Source organism: Xenopus laevis, chromosome 8S (genome assembly GCF_017654675.1).
Source record: "Xenopus laevis strain J_2021 chromosome 8S, Xenopus_laevis_v10.1, whole genome shotgun sequence".
Classification (NCBI taxonomy): domain Eukaryota; kingdom Metazoa; phylum Chordata; class Amphibia; order Anura; family Pipidae; genus Xenopus; species Xenopus laevis.
Genome location: NC_054386.1, coordinates 13,062,743 through 13,079,339, shown reverse-complemented (window position 1 = coordinate 13,079,339; position 16,597 = coordinate 13,062,743). Strand labels below are relative to the sequence as shown.

The 16,597-nt window shown below is 39.0% G+C and overlaps 1 protein-coding gene across 1 annotated transcript in view; it reads right to left on the bottom strand.

Annotated features, from left to right (window-relative positions):
* LOC108700477 (guanine nucleotide-binding protein G(I)/G(S)/G(O) subunit gamma-2) overlaps nucleotides 1–11,820 on the bottom strand; it is a 37,436-nt gene extending 25,616 nt beyond the window's left edge. The window contains exon 1 of the mRNA XM_041574849.1: nucleotides 11,435–11,820. The gene's annotated coding sequence lies outside the window, so the exon portion shown is untranslated. The remainder of the gene's footprint in view (nucleotides 1–11,434) is intronic.
* Between the last annotated feature and the right edge of the window lie 4,777 nt (nucleotides 11,821–16,597).

Sequence of the window (16,597 nt, the reverse complement as noted above, 5' to 3'; positions counted from 1 at the left end):
TCTAAGAACAGCACTCAATAGTAAAAGCCCATGTCCCACTGAGACACATTCAGTTACATTGAGAAGGAAAAACAGCAGCCTGCCAGAAAGCATTTCTCTCCTAAAGTGCAGGCACAAGTCACATGACCAGGGGCAGCTGGGAAATTGACAATATGTCTAGCCCCATGTCAGATTTCAAAATTGAATATAAAAAAATCTGTTTGCTCTTTTGAGAAATGGATTTCAGTGCAGAATTCTGCTGGAGTAGCACTATTAACTTATGTGTTTTGAACAAAACAGGTTTTCCCAGTGGCGTAACTAGATGTTGCTGGGCCCCACAGCAAATTAATTTTAGGGCCCCCAACATATCCAGTGTTTTTCCTGTTTTACCAATATATGTTCAAATTGCTCATCAATGAGAGCCTCATGGGGCCCCCTGTACCTCCTGGGCCTGCTTCCTCTGTAGTTACGCCCCTGGGTTTTCCGATGACAGGATCCCTTTAAAGGGCTATGGGTGCCTGGTTTGTAAGGTTTAAGAAGATGCAAAGTACCATATTTTCCAAAGGAAATGTAGAGTTAATCTTCTGAAATCTGTAAACAAGTCTGGAATGTGACTAGGATATTGGCTGGAGAACGAATTACAAGAGCACCAAATGTTGTTTTTCTGCATTTTTGCCAAAAATGTGTAGAGCTGTTGCAGGGATAAATATAATTTAACTTTCTCGATAGCAGTCAGATTTTTAATTAAAAAACATGCAGACCAATTAAGTAGAATTAATGCTGCTAGTGAATAACAAAAATCTTCCCACGAACACTGCCCGGTATATATATATATTTATATTGAAACGACTGTGTGTAATAACCGCACAGATCCGAGACAAAACCATAAACCTTAGATCGAAACTACTTTTAAGAGTCCCAAAGAACCATTTCATTAATGGCTTGTTTGTTTAACAGATGCATTTAAAGCAGAAAATATTTCTTGCGTTAGCCAGGAGAGCATATAATCAATATGAATATGTAAGCAAATCCATTAGCACTTGTCTAAATTAAAGCATTTTCTGTAGGTGACCCCTGGAGGAACTTTTAATGACCTAAAATCTATGATGCCTCTATTCACTCAGGCTGGGGAAAATAGGCAATCTAAAAAAGCTACAACTGGACAACTGCATAGCTACAGCTGCCCCTTATTGATAGTGATGGGGATGATTTTGCCCCCTGGTAATAATAAATGTGTCCATTACAGCAAGTGACAGAATGGGCTGATTTTCTAACTTGAGTACAATTCCCATGGCAAGTATCACCACCCCCATGGACAACAAAATTATGATTGTAAGCTGTATAGTTAAGGAATTTAAAGATATAACTGAGCTGTTTTTAAAACAACTGTGGCCCTTGGTAATGCGGGACGAAAAAAAACTGCAGCTCAGCCTCTGCTGTTTCTGAACCACTGACTCTATAACTTTTAATGAACTCTTGAGCCTTATCCCCTACAAGACTCCAATTTATGTTTTACTTAAAGCCTTATATGCCTTATATGCTAACCGTCTTTATCATAAAGCATTCAGATTGTAGTGGTCTGTGAAGACTGTTGAGGGCCCTGTTTAAAAGAGCTTGCAATCTGAAACTCACCATAGACATTAAGATTTACTTTCCTTAAAGGAGAAGGAAAGCTACGGAGGCATTTTATTGCCAATAGATTAGCTGCAATAGTGCAAGCTAGAATACTATATTTATTCTGTAGAATGTTTTACCATACCTGAGTAAAAATCTCTAGAAGCTCTCTGTTGGTGTAGGATAGCAGCTGCCATATTAGCTTGGTGTGACATCACTTCCTGCCTGAGTCTCTCCCTGCTCACTCATAGCTCTGGGCTCAGATTACAACAGAGAGGGAGAGAGGAGCAAACTGAGCATGCTCAGGCCCGCGGCAAGGAAGTTTAAGCTGAAAACAGGAAGTTTGATCCAGAAGCCCATGAGTACACAATAGAAGGAAAGAAATGTGGTGTTTCTTTTGACAGAGGACTCAGAGCAGCATTACTTTGAGGGTTTACTGGTGTATTTATATAGACCTTTCTGATAAAGCTTACTTAGTTTTAACCTTTCCTTCTCCTTTAATGATGATTTTAGAGCGATCCCACAAATCTGTCAAATTATCGTGAGGTTTGTGGGCACTGAACGATCGTGCATCTAACAATTTTTTCATCCGACATTGGTAATCGTTCGGGCAGTTTAGAAGATTTTCATAGTTCACATTGAAATCTATCGTCCAATTGTTTTGCAGAGGGCAGCAGGCAGCTACCCACAGTTTTCCTGGCTGCAACGAGATGATATTGCTTGAAATGGTCTTTTTAGTTGATGGACAAATCGTACAGTTAAACGATCAATTTAAGAAAAGTTTGGTCTTATGATAACGAAAAGATAACAATCTTGACAGCTATGGCCACCTTAAAAGGAGAAAGTGGTATGAGACTTTTAATTTTTTAGTGAAAGAAAGACATTTTACAGACACTTTTATGAATTTGTCTTTCAAACGACATAAAAATGCTGCATAAACTACATTTTCTCCCGACTTTTTAAAAATGGAGTAAAGCTCAGTATAACTCTACCCCATGTATCAGATCAATTCTAAAATAAACTGCGCTGCTTTGGTTCAGCCAATCTTCATTTAACACCTTTTCTAAGGGCCCCATTGGGGAATTATTATCAGATTAATAGGGATTAGCATTTTATAGTCAGGGCACAAATCTGTGTCTAACCCTATAGGTGTAAAAGCCTCATTAACAAAACAAAAAAAGTGTATTTTATACAATTTTATATGTAAAACGTTTTTAACTCTTTAACACTTGCATTATTTTACTTGTTTTGACCTAATGAATGAGGCAATATTAGCCATTCAAGTGAATATATTATCTAAAGGAAAAGTAAAGCCTCACAGACATTTTTTTTAGTTTTAGCAGCAATTAGACACTTGACCTAAGATAATAAAACATATTTCTAATACAAATTCCTATATTATGCAAAATACCATTGTATCTTGTTACAGAAGTGGAATTACACAAACATGTAGGCAGATTTAGAAAGCCCAGGTTATCCTGGAAATAATGATGTATAAATTTCCTAGGTAAAATAAACTCCCTTCCCCGGAAATTCGATGACTGACTGACAAGTTTAGTAAGAGCTAAAGACAAATTCAGAAAAAAATGTCGTTAAAATATCGTGGGAAAGACAAAATCTGAAAACTGTCTGTTTAAAAGACAAATTCACAAAAGTGGAGATAGAGGTTTGTGAATTTGGTGGAAAATCCGACATTTTTATCTCCACTTTTATTTTGTCTCAATATCACCACTTTTGTGAATTCCCCCCAAAATGTGTGTGATGATAAATCAAATATTAATGATTTGGGGTTGTACATACATTCCTTCTATAAATCACAGTGAACGCAGATGTCATTTGGAAATGGCTATTACAAGCTTTAACAAAAAGTCAATGGGTGGGACAGATACAAAATAGGAGAATATTACCAGAAGCAGGTTTAGAGAGGGCTGCAATATAATGGCGTACTGTATACAGCAGTATATAACAGAGGCTATGATATATGAAAAATAGGTAACTAATTACGAATGCATCAAAAATAAATGTAATAAGTATTTCAAAAGGGCAGGCTGGATTAGGTTGCCGATTAGGTTCTGCAGGAAAAGCAATAGAAAACCTAAGCAGAAATATACTAGTAACCAATAAAGACCATTCTGAACAGAACCCTTCTAATCGTCCAATCACAGGCTGTTCACCTGCTAACAAACCAGACAAATTCCATTAACAATAAGGATTCCAATTAACTTTTGAGTAAGAAAGCCTGCCCAATGCAGATATGACTGGCACATCACTGGGCGCCATTTACCTGGAGAGAATGCCTCAACATGCAAGACAGAACTTTTCAGGGTTAATGAGGTTTGGGATTAGAAGATTTCCCAGAAGGATTCCCTGTAGGGATCATGATGATATCTGGAAACAAAGTCTCAATTTATTGGCATGAGAACAATAGCAATAACATTTAGCAACCATGCCCGCCTGATATGCAATGGGTAGCACAGAGCTATGTACGATGGCAGACCAGTAGTCTGATGAAGGAATATTCACTTTCTTTGGAAAATATGTATTTCCATATTCCACCCTAGCTATGAAATCCCTCATAAGTTCCTTATTGACGCAAGACTTCTCCTTTCAGCCCCTGCTGGATTCTCTTAGTTTCTTCTCACCTTTCCTCAAATGCTCAGCAGTTTCAAAGAGATCTGTTGCCTTCACCCCAAGCTACTCTAACCAGTCATCCCTACTAATTATGTGCTTGTGTTTCACATGTTCCCTAGCCCTCTAGACTGAAACACCCTGCCACTTTTTCCAGAGATCCTCGCAGGACTGCAGATAAATTGGTAAGTGGATGAATCATTCTGACAGATTTCCCTGCGCTGTTGATTAACCCGACAGTACCCCCAGGAGAATACTCACAAAACAGCCACGATTTCTGTGTGTTTTTTAATTCTGAAGGAGGTTATGCCTTAAGAACCACTAAAGTATGTTTTTTATTCCCTAAAATAATATACTCTAACTATTTTTTTACCATTTCAAAGAGCAATGAGAATCCCTTTTTTAAACTATTCCTTGGTAACTATGGGCTTATTTTACAGTGGGGAAATCTGCACCTAGGTAGTAACCCATAGCAACCAATCAGCGATTACACTGTTTGTACCAGTTTTCAGGTAGAACAATAAAAACAAGATGTTGGTTGCCATGGTTTAATGTTTAGGTGCAAAATTAAGAAATAAACCCTAGTTTACAGTTTCTTCCTTGTTGATTTCAACTCCATTTACTGTGCAACCCTATAACAAGAGTTGATTCGTTTTTTGTTAGAGCTATACAGCTTCACTCAATCCCTTGCTCCATGTCATAACTATATGTTCCTGAGTAACAGGGGGTCCCAGTAAGGAACCCCATTCCCTCCCTTGCTCCTTCCATGGATTTATGTACCTCGGGGGAGAGTGGAAAGAACACAGGTTGCAGAGGGCTGATTTGAATTTAACAGCAAACAGCTCACACTACTAGGGGCCAAATTATATGCCCTCTGGTAACACTCAGGATGGTGGGCCCTGCCAACAAGTAAAATGGGGTCCTATGTATTTCAGCACAAAATGCAAAATCTCACGTTTCAGTGCCAAAATCTGCTTCTGGATAGGGTTGTCATCTGTCCGGAATTTCACCCAGACAGCCCGGTTTTTGGAAGGACTGTCTGGGTGAAAAGTTCCTGTCCGGATTTCCAAATTATCCAAGTGAAAAAATCCATGTGAATGACATGGTGATCAGCCAATTGCTGATCGACACATCATCAGTCCCGTCCCTGATGTTACCCAACCCACCTCCCCACAACATCACAACCCGCCCAATGTCACCGGCCTGCCCCCTTACATCACCAGCCCGCCCCCTGTCCGCTTTCACAAAAAAAATTTGGCAACCCTACTTCCGGACATAAGCACAGAAGAGGATTCAGCCAGCAGTCGGGAGCTGAAATCAGCCTGAGGCTCTAGCCTTATACAGGGTGTCTAACTTAAATAGAGGAGAGGAGGACGGATTTTAAAAGAATTGCCATTGATACCATACATGTTTATCTAAAGTAGTTTATAACAAATACAAGCGGGTTGTGGTTTCTACTTTGTAGGTCATGTGTTTGTATTGGGCTTGTGGGAAACTAACAGAAGGCTACAAATGGAATATAATTGCAAATATAAATCCAATTAAAAATAATTCATTAAAATTACATATTTGTTTATTTTTCACGGATCTGCAATTGTTAAAGTTGCTTACTGATTATTCTAGAAATGATTGAAATCTGAGTCTTGCAAACACAGACCTGGACGCTTTACTAGTAAGTTTATGTCAATGTCAGCACAGTTGCATGAAAAACATAGACACTCAGGTCACTCACATCTAATTCACCATTCACGAGTGATAACTTAGAAGAAGGCACTGCATAGATATATTGGGATTCTGATAACCCACTTGGCTAAGGTGGCCATAGACTAACATTTTTTTTTAAAGATCTTTTCATTATCATAAGTCTTAAGCTCCCCATAGACGCGACGATTCTTCTTGCCGAACGACCGATTTTAGGGAAGCCCGACCAATCCTTCGAAATTATCGTGCGGTTAGTGGTATTCGAACGATCGTACATCTTACGATTTTTCGGCCGACATCTGTCGGGAAATTGATCGGCCAGGTCAAAAAATCTTTGTCGGTCCCAGTGCAATCTCTCTATGTTTGCAGGGCCAAGCAGGCAGCTACCCTTTGTTTTCCTGGTAAATTGGTCTTTTTAGTTGATGGTAGATTCGTACGATCGTTCTGAGAAGAGCGTGGTCTCACGATCAGGATCTGATCTTTTAAAAATCTCAACATCTATGGCCAGCTTAAGCTTATCCTGAAACAATCGTTTAAATGTACGATTTGTGCATCAAGTGATTTTCTCTAGTTGAAGCTAGGAAAACTGTGGGTAGCTGCTTGCTTGGCCCTGCAATACAAATTTTCTGTGAATATATTTTATTTGATTTTACATAAGCAAGAAAGATTAATATGACAGCATAAAATAAGCAGACTTAGAGAATGAGCTGCAAAAAGAAAGTACAGTGGCATAACATTTTCAAAGATTAAATACAAATTTTATAACTTGACCGATTGATTTTCTGACCATTAAAAAAAAAAAAAATCGTTAGATGCACAATCGTTTGGTGTCCACTAACCTCACCATAATTTGACGGTTTTGTTGGATTGTACTAAAATTGGTCATTAGGGAGAGAAAAATCTTAACATCTATGGCAACTTTAAAGGTATTCTAACAGGTAGTAACCAATCAGTGCATTGATGGGGTCCACATGGGTCATAACTGTTGCTTTTGAATCTGAGGTGAATGCTGAGGATCAATTGCAAACTCACTGAACTGTTATGTCCCATGTGGACCCCCTGAAAGTCACTGACTAACTAAGGGCAGAGAGGCACGTTCAGATTCGGGGAGATTTAGTCGCCTGGCGATAAATCACTTCTTCTTCTTCGGGTCGACTAATCTCCCCTAATTGCCTCCCACCGGCTGGATGGCACTTGGAGCGCTTTGTTTTCTGAAGTCGCCCGAAGTTTCCTCGTGAGGCAACCCGATTTACAGTCGGCGGGAGGCAGTTTAGGGAAATTAGTCGCACTGAAGAAGAGGAGATTTGTCGCTGGGCGCCAAATCCCCTCGAATCTGAGCGTGTGTCTCTCTGCCCTAAAAGTTATAAAGCTGAAAAGCAGGAAGTCATGTTCTGGCTATTATGTTAGACATCCAGTCACTCCAGCCTTTATACATTACATTTTTGGCTAACTAACTACATTAGAAACATGTTTTATTTTGCACAGTCTATCTATTTACCCTGTTTTTATTTATACACAGAACTGTTACTTTAAGACTGTCAGTGGATGATACAAGCTGTCCGTACTGTGGGTGACCAAAGTAGCCCTTTAAAAGAGGACACTTACTAAATACACAAGTTGCAAGTTGGATGAATGACTTGCTCACCCATTCTTGCAACCATGCATCCAACTCTTTTGAAAGGGCTGAGATGACAATCCTATCCCAATTGAAAACATAAAAACTTAAAAAATTTAAAAATAATGTTTTTTTAAATGTTAGTAACTTTTACTAAGGCCATGGGTTCATTTTGTGGCATAGAGGTAAATAGTACAATTGGTGCTGGGCGTTTGCTTGTGAACATCACCTTATACTGTAGTATAAAGGACACCCAGCATCCAACATGAAGAGAATAGCATGACAGTGCACCCCTATGTTCATATATACATAGTCTATGCTATTCCATATAGTCTTATGAGCAGGGTTGGTTTTGAGAGGGCATTTTACCTGGGTCCCCAATCTGAGAAATTATCTCCAAACGGAAAGACCCCTTTGGCCAGAAACTATTATTAGCACCAATTTGTTTTTCTTTATGAAAAATGGGACAACAAACCTGTTCTTTGAAGAATATTAATATGATCAATAATGAGCTGTATCAATGGCATGCACATTCTACAGTGACATTATTTTCTGAAATATACTATACTGGTGTTAATCCTAAATATTTGTTTTACACCCAAAGTCGCTTAGGAGCTTACAGATTGGTTTGCTGATTTCCACACCTTGCAAATAAGGAGGAAATTTCTCAAAAGGGAACTGAGATAGATTTACTCAACTCAAACGAGAAAACAGATCCACCCAGTGACAGCTCGAACTGATGTCACAATGGAACAATTAGCTCTAGTCAGTGAATACAATGAGGAGCTATTAATTCACAGTGCATCTCCAGAAACAAGTGTGACTTCCACTACATGGGATACTTGCCTCCCCCCCACCCCCCATGGCACTGAGCCTAATACAGTAGATGCACTGGTGTATAACCCTTAAAGGAGAACTAAACCTTAAAAATGAATAAAGCTAAAAATGCCATATTTTAAATACTGAACTTACTGCACCAGCCTAAAGTTTCAACTTGTCAATAGCAGCAATGATCCAGGACTTCAAACTTGTCACAGGGGGTCACCATCTTGGAAAGTGTCTGTGACACTCACATGCTGAGTGGGCTCTGAGCAGCTGTTGAGAAGCTAAGCTTAGGGCTCGTCACTAATTATCCAGCAGAAAATGAGCTTCCCCTGTAATATAAGCTGATGCTACTGGGCTGATTATTAAATTCTGATGCTAATTGCACTGGTTTCTGTGCTGCCATGTAGTAATTATCTGTATTTATTACTAATCAGCCTTATATTGTGACATTTCTATTCTATGTGTACTGTATATTGTGAGTGGGTCCCTAAGCTCAGTAAGTGACAGCAGCACAGAGCATGTGCAGTGAATCAGCAGAAAAGAAAATGGGGAGCTACTGGGGCATCTTTGGAGACACAGATCTTTACTGCTAAAGGGCTGTGGTTGCCTTGGGCTGGTACAGAAGCCCAAAACATAATGTACAACATTTCTAGCTACTTCTTTAATTAGGCTTTAGTTCTCCTTTAAAAAGAAATTAAAGAGATGTAGATTATTAAACTATAGTAATAACTGTACCTATGTTCTTCTATTTCAGGCCTCAACTGCTTGATACAAAGGAATTAAACGTTAATGATTTCATCCATTTCATTTACATAACAGATGGCAGGGAAGAGGATTACAATTTTAGCCTCAAAACATATTTAATTATGATCTGGCCAATAAACTGAATTATAAATGTAACCCTTTTGATGGCATGTGATATACGATATCTGTATTAATAGATATAAATCTGTGTTGATAGCGCAAGAATCTATTTTGAGTCTGTTTCATGTTTAGATTACGAAGATGTGTTCCTAGAAACTGTAAGGATGTCTCGTTCACAAATAACAGAATTACAAAGGTTCATTCTACTCCTACAAATGTTAGCTAGAAATTGTTAGAAAGCGAACAGTTCTAACAATAGGATGCATAATTTATGCGAATACTAATTCACTCATACATATGGTATCTCTGGAAATGCCAAATGAGGGGGGTCATAATTGATGGAGAACTTTGCATTTCACTGTGTTTTTCTGGGATATAAAACTCCCACTATAAAAATATAGGTAAACTAAAGAAAATTCGAGAGAAATGACAATCAATATACAATATAAAATCACACAAACACAAACTCTGGATCCTTTCTGTATTCAAAGTAGGGATCCACTATTTTGGATTCGGCCGAACCCCCGAATCCTCCACGAAAGATTCGCCCGAATCCCCGAATCCTCCACGAAAGACTCGCCCGAATATCTAACCAAATCCGAAGGCTTATTTGCATATGCAAATTAGGGGTGGGAAATCATTTTTTACTTCCTTGTTGTCGGACAAGAAGTCGCACAATTTCCCTCCTGCCCCTAATTTGCATATGCAAATTAGGATTCAGATTCGGTTCGGCTAGGCAGAAGGATTCGGACGCATCCGAATCCTGCTGAAAAAGGCCGAATCCTGAACCGAATCCTGGATTCGATGCATCCCTAATCAAAAGTAAAATTAAGAAAACCAATAAAGGTATGGGATCTATTATCCAAAATTATCGGGACCTGGGGGTTTTCTGGGTAATGGATATTTCCATAATTTAGATCTTCTTATTAAGTCTACTAGAAAATCATGTAAACATTAAATAAACCCAATAGGCAGGTTCTTTCTTCCAAAAATGATTCATTATATTTTAGTTTGGATCAAGTACAAGGTACGGTTTTATTATTACAGCGAAAAAGTAAATCATTTTTGAAAATTTGGATTATATGGATAAAATGGAGTCTATGGGTGAGAGTCTCTGTAATACGGAGCATTCTGGATAACGGGTTTCCGGATAACCTGTACATGATTTATGTAAGATGCCTAATTTACGCTGCAGATTTTATACCCTTTACAGAAACCTACACGCACAGGATATCTTGAAAAAAAAGATTTGTAGACAACAAGCTGTTGTTGAAATGGCCTATTTGGGTTTTTAAATGTGGCCTACCACACACAGTTGCCATGGCAATAACACCAAAGCAGATGCTGTTTTATGTAAACGGACAAAACAGCCAATATGTAACATTATTTTCCATTTTATTGTTAATGCATTAATCTCAGTGATATGGATCTGAAGGTAAATGTTTCTCCTAGGAATGGTGCATTTGCAACTCCACGCTGATACGCTGGATTTTCTTGCAAATCCGCCTCATTGTAAGTCTGCTGTCAGATTATTACTTCTATTTCCCCGGTTATCTGTGTACCGTGCATTTCTCTGAATTCTAAATCTCATTCTTACAACAAGATGTCTGCTAGGCAAACACATCTCACAGCGAGAGCATTGTACTTACGAATGAGAGTAATGAGGGAAAACAAAAAACCTGAAATAAACGGGGTTTTAACGTTTAAGACATTTAACCAGCAATTTCCCACAATTATGTTCTGCAAATGTAGAAATAAAAATACAGATATAAAAACCCCAAGCCTTTTCTATTATGGCAATAGGGAATAGTGGGGAGAATTTATGTATCAATGACGCACCCAACATTGGTCTGTGAATCGATCTATGGATGAGATTCGCTTCAGATGGTGACGTTACAACCTATTCATTTGTAACAATATAGGAAAGAATGATTATGTTTATATTTTAAAATTACAGGTCGGAGAGAATGAGGTTTCCAGTATCAACAGGGGAAATAACACTAGACAACATTATAGTCAAGGCAAACAAAGCAGAACCCCCCCTCCCACTGTCTATAAATATAATCGATTTGTCTGTATATAAATATAAATATACATAGTGTATAGGTATGTTTTTGCAGACAATGCTGCAGGGTGAGTATATAAAATAAGAAGAGGAAGAGAAGCAAATGTGAATAAATGAAAGAATGGAAGGTAAAGCCATCTTACCCTGCTGGTGTGAGGGTGCAGCAGATGCAGGCGGCAGTGTATGTGAGAGACTCTCCCAGTACAGCAGCTGGAAGGGAAGCTGAAGCTTTAGAGAACAGACTCCGCCCACAAGCTTCACTCTGTCTGCAGGAAACTACACATCTCCCACTTCCTCTGGGTTAGCTGAGGGGCTTCTTGATTTCTCAGCAGCCTTCTTCTTCGTGTCTCTTTAAGTCAGTGCCAGCTGGCATTTAGTGATGCTGCCTCCAAGCCATGTGGCAGTTGCACAGAGGAAATGATGTGAGGAGAAATCTGAAGCCCTGAGAAGTGTCAGGGAGCATTTACCTCCCCAGATTAGGAGCCACTGATGAATGATTAAGCCACTGCCTTGTGCTCTTCTCAGAGAAACATATGGGCTGTGTTAGCCTGGCTGTTCCTCGCTAGTTAGTGAAGCAGAGAGCGGTGATTAAGGATCACTGCAGCATCTGCTCACATGGAATTTTTAAAGCTCTAGAACTGATTAATAGAACTGCTGCCCATTTAAACCCTGTGGTTGTATAATAGAACTGATGTGTATTCTGTAATAGCACTGCTGCTCCGTCCCTGCTCAAACCCTGCCTGTATAATAGAACTTCTCATTCGAAAACCCACCCAGGCTGTATACTAGCACTACTGTCCATTCTCAAACCCAGGCTTTATAATTGCTCTGCTGTCCATTCTTAAAGGGATCCTGTCATCAGAGAACATGTTTTTTTAAAAACACATCAGTTAATAGTGCTGCTCCAGCAGAATTCTGCACTGAAATCCATTGCTCAAAAGAGCAAACAGATTTTTTTTATATTCAATTTTGAAATCTGACATGGGGCTAGACATTTTGTCAATTTCCCAGCTGCCCCTGGTCATGTGACTTGTGCCTGCACTTTAGGAGAGAAATGCTTTCTGGCAGGCTGCTGTTTTTCCTTCTCAATGTAACTGAATGTGTCTCAGTGGGACATGGGTTTTTACTATTGAGTGTTGTTCTTAGATCTACCAGGCAGCTGTTATCTTGTGTTAGGGAGCTGCTATCTGGTCACCTTCCCATTGTTCTTTTGTTTGGCTGCTGGGGGGAAAAGGGAGGGGGTGATATCACTCCAACTTGCAGTACAGCAGTAAAGAGTGATTGAAGTTTATCAGAGCACAAGCCACATGACTTGGGGCAGCTGGGAAATTGACAATATGTCTAGCCCCAAGTCAGATTTCAAAATTGAATATAAAAAAATCTGTTTGCTCTTTTGAGAAATGGATTTCAGTGCAGAATTCTGCTGGTGCAGTATCCCTTTAAACCCAGGCTGTATAATAGCACTGCTGCCCATTCTTAAACCCAGGCTGTATAATTGCTGTGCCACCAGAGACAGGAACATTAAACGTTAAACTTAAATTTCCCAAAATTTAAGTTTAACGTTTAATATTCCTGTCTCTGGTGGCAGCTCAGTGATCCAGGAGCATCTGAACTGTTACAATTTGCTACATTTAGTTGATCCATTTCTCAGCAGCATCTCTGGAGTATTAGCAACTATTGTATCAATTCTAACAGCTGCCTGTAATGAAACCCAGAGATTCAGAGGAAGTAGGTTTGTATGCAGCTAATTTTAACTACAATTGTATGGAATGCTTAGCTGGTGAGGATGTGCAAACCCACTAACAAATTTTAAAATTCTGTAGCAATCTCCCTTATATCTAACGTTGTACTAAATAATGGGTTAATATAATAACAGGGGGAAAGCTTGTAAATTTCTAGTATTCCAGAACAGGTAACAAAAGGTAGCATCACAAGTTTCCTATTTAAAGGAGCTAAACACTAAAAATGAATCTGGATAAAAATGCCATATTTTACAGTATATAGTGAACTTATTGCACAAGGCTAAAGTTTCATCTTTTCAATAGCAGCAATGATCCAGGACTTCAAACTTGTCACAGGGGGTCACCATCTTGGAAAGTGTCTGTGACACTCACATGCTCAGTGGGCTCTGAGCAGCGGTTGAGAAGCTAAGCTTAGGGCTCGTCACTAATTATCCAGCAGAAAATGAGCTTCCCCTGTAATATAAGATGATGCTACAGGACTGATTATTAAATTCTGATGCTAATTGCACTGGTTTCTGTGCTGCCATGTAGTAATTATCTGTATTAATAACTAATCAGCCTTATATTGTGACATTTCTATTCTATGTGTACTGTATATTGTGAGTGGGTCCCTAAGCTCAGTGAGTGACAGCAGCACAGAGCATGTGCAGTGAATCAGCAGAAAAGAAGATGGGGAGCTACTGGGGCATCTTTGGAGACACAGATCTTTACTGCTAAATGGCTGTGGTTGCCTTGGGCTGATACAGAAGCCCCAAACATATTGTACAACATTTCTAGCTACTTCTTTAGTTAGGCTTTAGTCCTCCTTTTATGTAAACATCTGTTGTTCCAAAATGCATATGGAAATAAGAGAGAATTGGGGTCATATATTCTGTGTAAATCAGGACAATGAATATAGTGTTGCCTGATCTCTGAATTAGCAATTTGTGTCCCTTAGTGCTCTTGATCTCCTGTTCGGGGTAAGTGAATATTTTGAACCTGGCTAATGTTTCTAATCACTATTGTTGTAAGTGACATAAAAGTAGAACAGGTGTGGGATTTCCACTTGCTCCAATTCTCACGTATACAGGGAGAGGGGGCTTTGATGGAGAAACCCAGAAGAAGATAATGTAGGGTGGGATGCTGGCATTGGGAAGGGGCACATGACTGCTATAGTTGATTATAATAAAATTATCTGCAGTTACTTGCTGCCATCTAATGGCAAATTGTTGTATTACATTTTTTTTCATTTTTGCAGTGGATTAATAGTCTTACACCTGCTTTCCCGCAATTCAGTACACTTTCTGTCATGTTTTTCCACTCTTTTTTTTTTTTTTTTGTTATATTAGATTTATTGAAGCTTTTTTAAACTGGTGCACAGTGACCAATGAGCAGTCATGCAGTTGGTGAAGAACAAGCTACATTTTGTCATAGTGTAAACGCCGCAAAGGCTAAAGGGTCAATTTACAAACAACCGAATTGGGATTATTTCCACGAATCATAAAAAAATGGTGGTTTTCCTATGTTTCTAAAAAGTTCTAAAAAATTTCGATTTATTAAGTGTAAAAACCATGAAAGCCTTTAATGGCTAACTTCGGCAAGTACAAGTTGTGGATGCGCTGTAGAAGTCAATGGGAGCTGTGCTGATCCTATTGGACCATTTTTAAACCAATCAGAGTTTGAGTTTAATTGTGGTTTCAAAAACCTCTAAATCACTAAAATCTGTCTTTAAAAAATAAGCCTCGTAGGGGGTCATTTACTAACTTTTTTTCCACAAACCTCTAAAAAATTTGTGGTTTTCGATTTTTGTTTTTTAAAAAAAGCTCTAACAATTCAAGATTTGTTAAGTGTAAAAACCATGAAAATCTCTAATGCCAAGCAAAAGTTTTCAAGGTGCTATAGAAGTCAATGGGAGCTGTGCTGCTCCTACTGAACTGCTCTAAATCAATTCAGACATTTTTTTTCCCCTAGGAATTGTCTGAAAAGCTAAAATTTCTAGACGTTTTTTTTTCTAGGGATTTTTTGGCACATCGTTTAGCGTAATTTTCTGCTCGTATTTTTTTTAATTCAGATTTTTTTTAATAAATCTCACAACATTCATGGTTTTAGAGTTTGTGAGTTTAGTTGTGGTTTAAAAACCTCTAAAATCTCTAAAATCTGACCTTTGATAAATCAGCCTCCACAATTTGAAACTTTTTCTGTTACTCCTGGATTAGTAAATGTCCAATCTATTTTTTTACCTGGTTAGGTGCTATTCTCATGTCTACCACTCGGTGAGGCTAAGGGGGGTCTGACTTGGTTCATGATAAATATTATGGGGAGGGGAGAAACAATAGCTGTCTGAGATCAGCTCCATCCTGAAGTCCTGGCTCCTTCTCAAAGCTCAGAATCAGGCACAATACACTGAGATGGCTGCCCTCACACCAATATTACAGCTAAGGAGAATCTATTTGTTGGTTCAAGGATACAATTTTAAATGGTAGAGTGAATTATTTACAATGTAAACAGTGTAAATTAGAAATAAAATGTAAACCATAAAAATCATGGCAGAATCCCTTTAAAATCAAATTGTTTATTGGTTGTTCTTGACAAGTGTAATTTAGCCCCATGTCCATAGCCTTTACTCTACTTCCTAATGCCCCATGGTACCTGCCCTGTTATAACAGCAGCTGTAGCAATAGCACTAATAGATGTTTCAGACAGAGGGAAGACCCCCCTGAATAATCCCTTGTAAATTTTAGGGTCAGGGCACACGCTCAGATTCAGGGAGATTAGTCGCCCGGCGACAGATCTCCTCTTCTTCGGGGCAACTAATCTCCCCGAACTGCCTCCCGCAACTTCGAACGACTTCGGAAGACGAAGCCCTCTGAGTGCCATCCCTCCGGCAATTCACATTCTAGTCGGCGGGAGGCAACTTTAGACGACAACTTCGTGAGGCAACTTCGGAAAACGAATCGCTCCGAGCGACATCCCACCGACGATTTACATTCTAGCCAGCAGGAGGCAGTTCGGGGAGATTAGTTGCCCCAAAGAAGAGGAGATTTGTCACCAGACGACTAATCTCCCTGAATCTCACCATGTGCCCTGACCCATAAGATCATATCAGCTCATTTATCTATAGATAACAGCAAGGTTTACAGTTTAGCCGCCTTCATTTTTGTTTATTTCTCAGACATTTCCTTTTGTGAAAAGAATATCAATTTGATCCAATTCTCACATGCTTGCTCCTTTTCAATGCTCCTGAAGCTCCTTCATCATTTATATGCAAAGAAGACTGGATTTGTTAAGAGAGCTTTTGCTCATTCAGCTGCTCAGGCAGTGGGTAAGTCTGAACGGGATAAAATCAAGGAAAGTCAGTTGTATCTTTGCATGTTAATCTGTATGTTCAATGCACACCCCCATTTATTACACAACACTGAGTCATGTGACAAAAAATGACATCACTACTCACCCTTTATAACTGATGACATCACTAGTCACTGTTTATAAGGATATCATTTAAGACTTGGCTTAAGCCGCATAAATAGAAAAAACCCATCCGAGAAATTGCTGCAATATTAGGAATGGCACAATGTACAGTTTGGT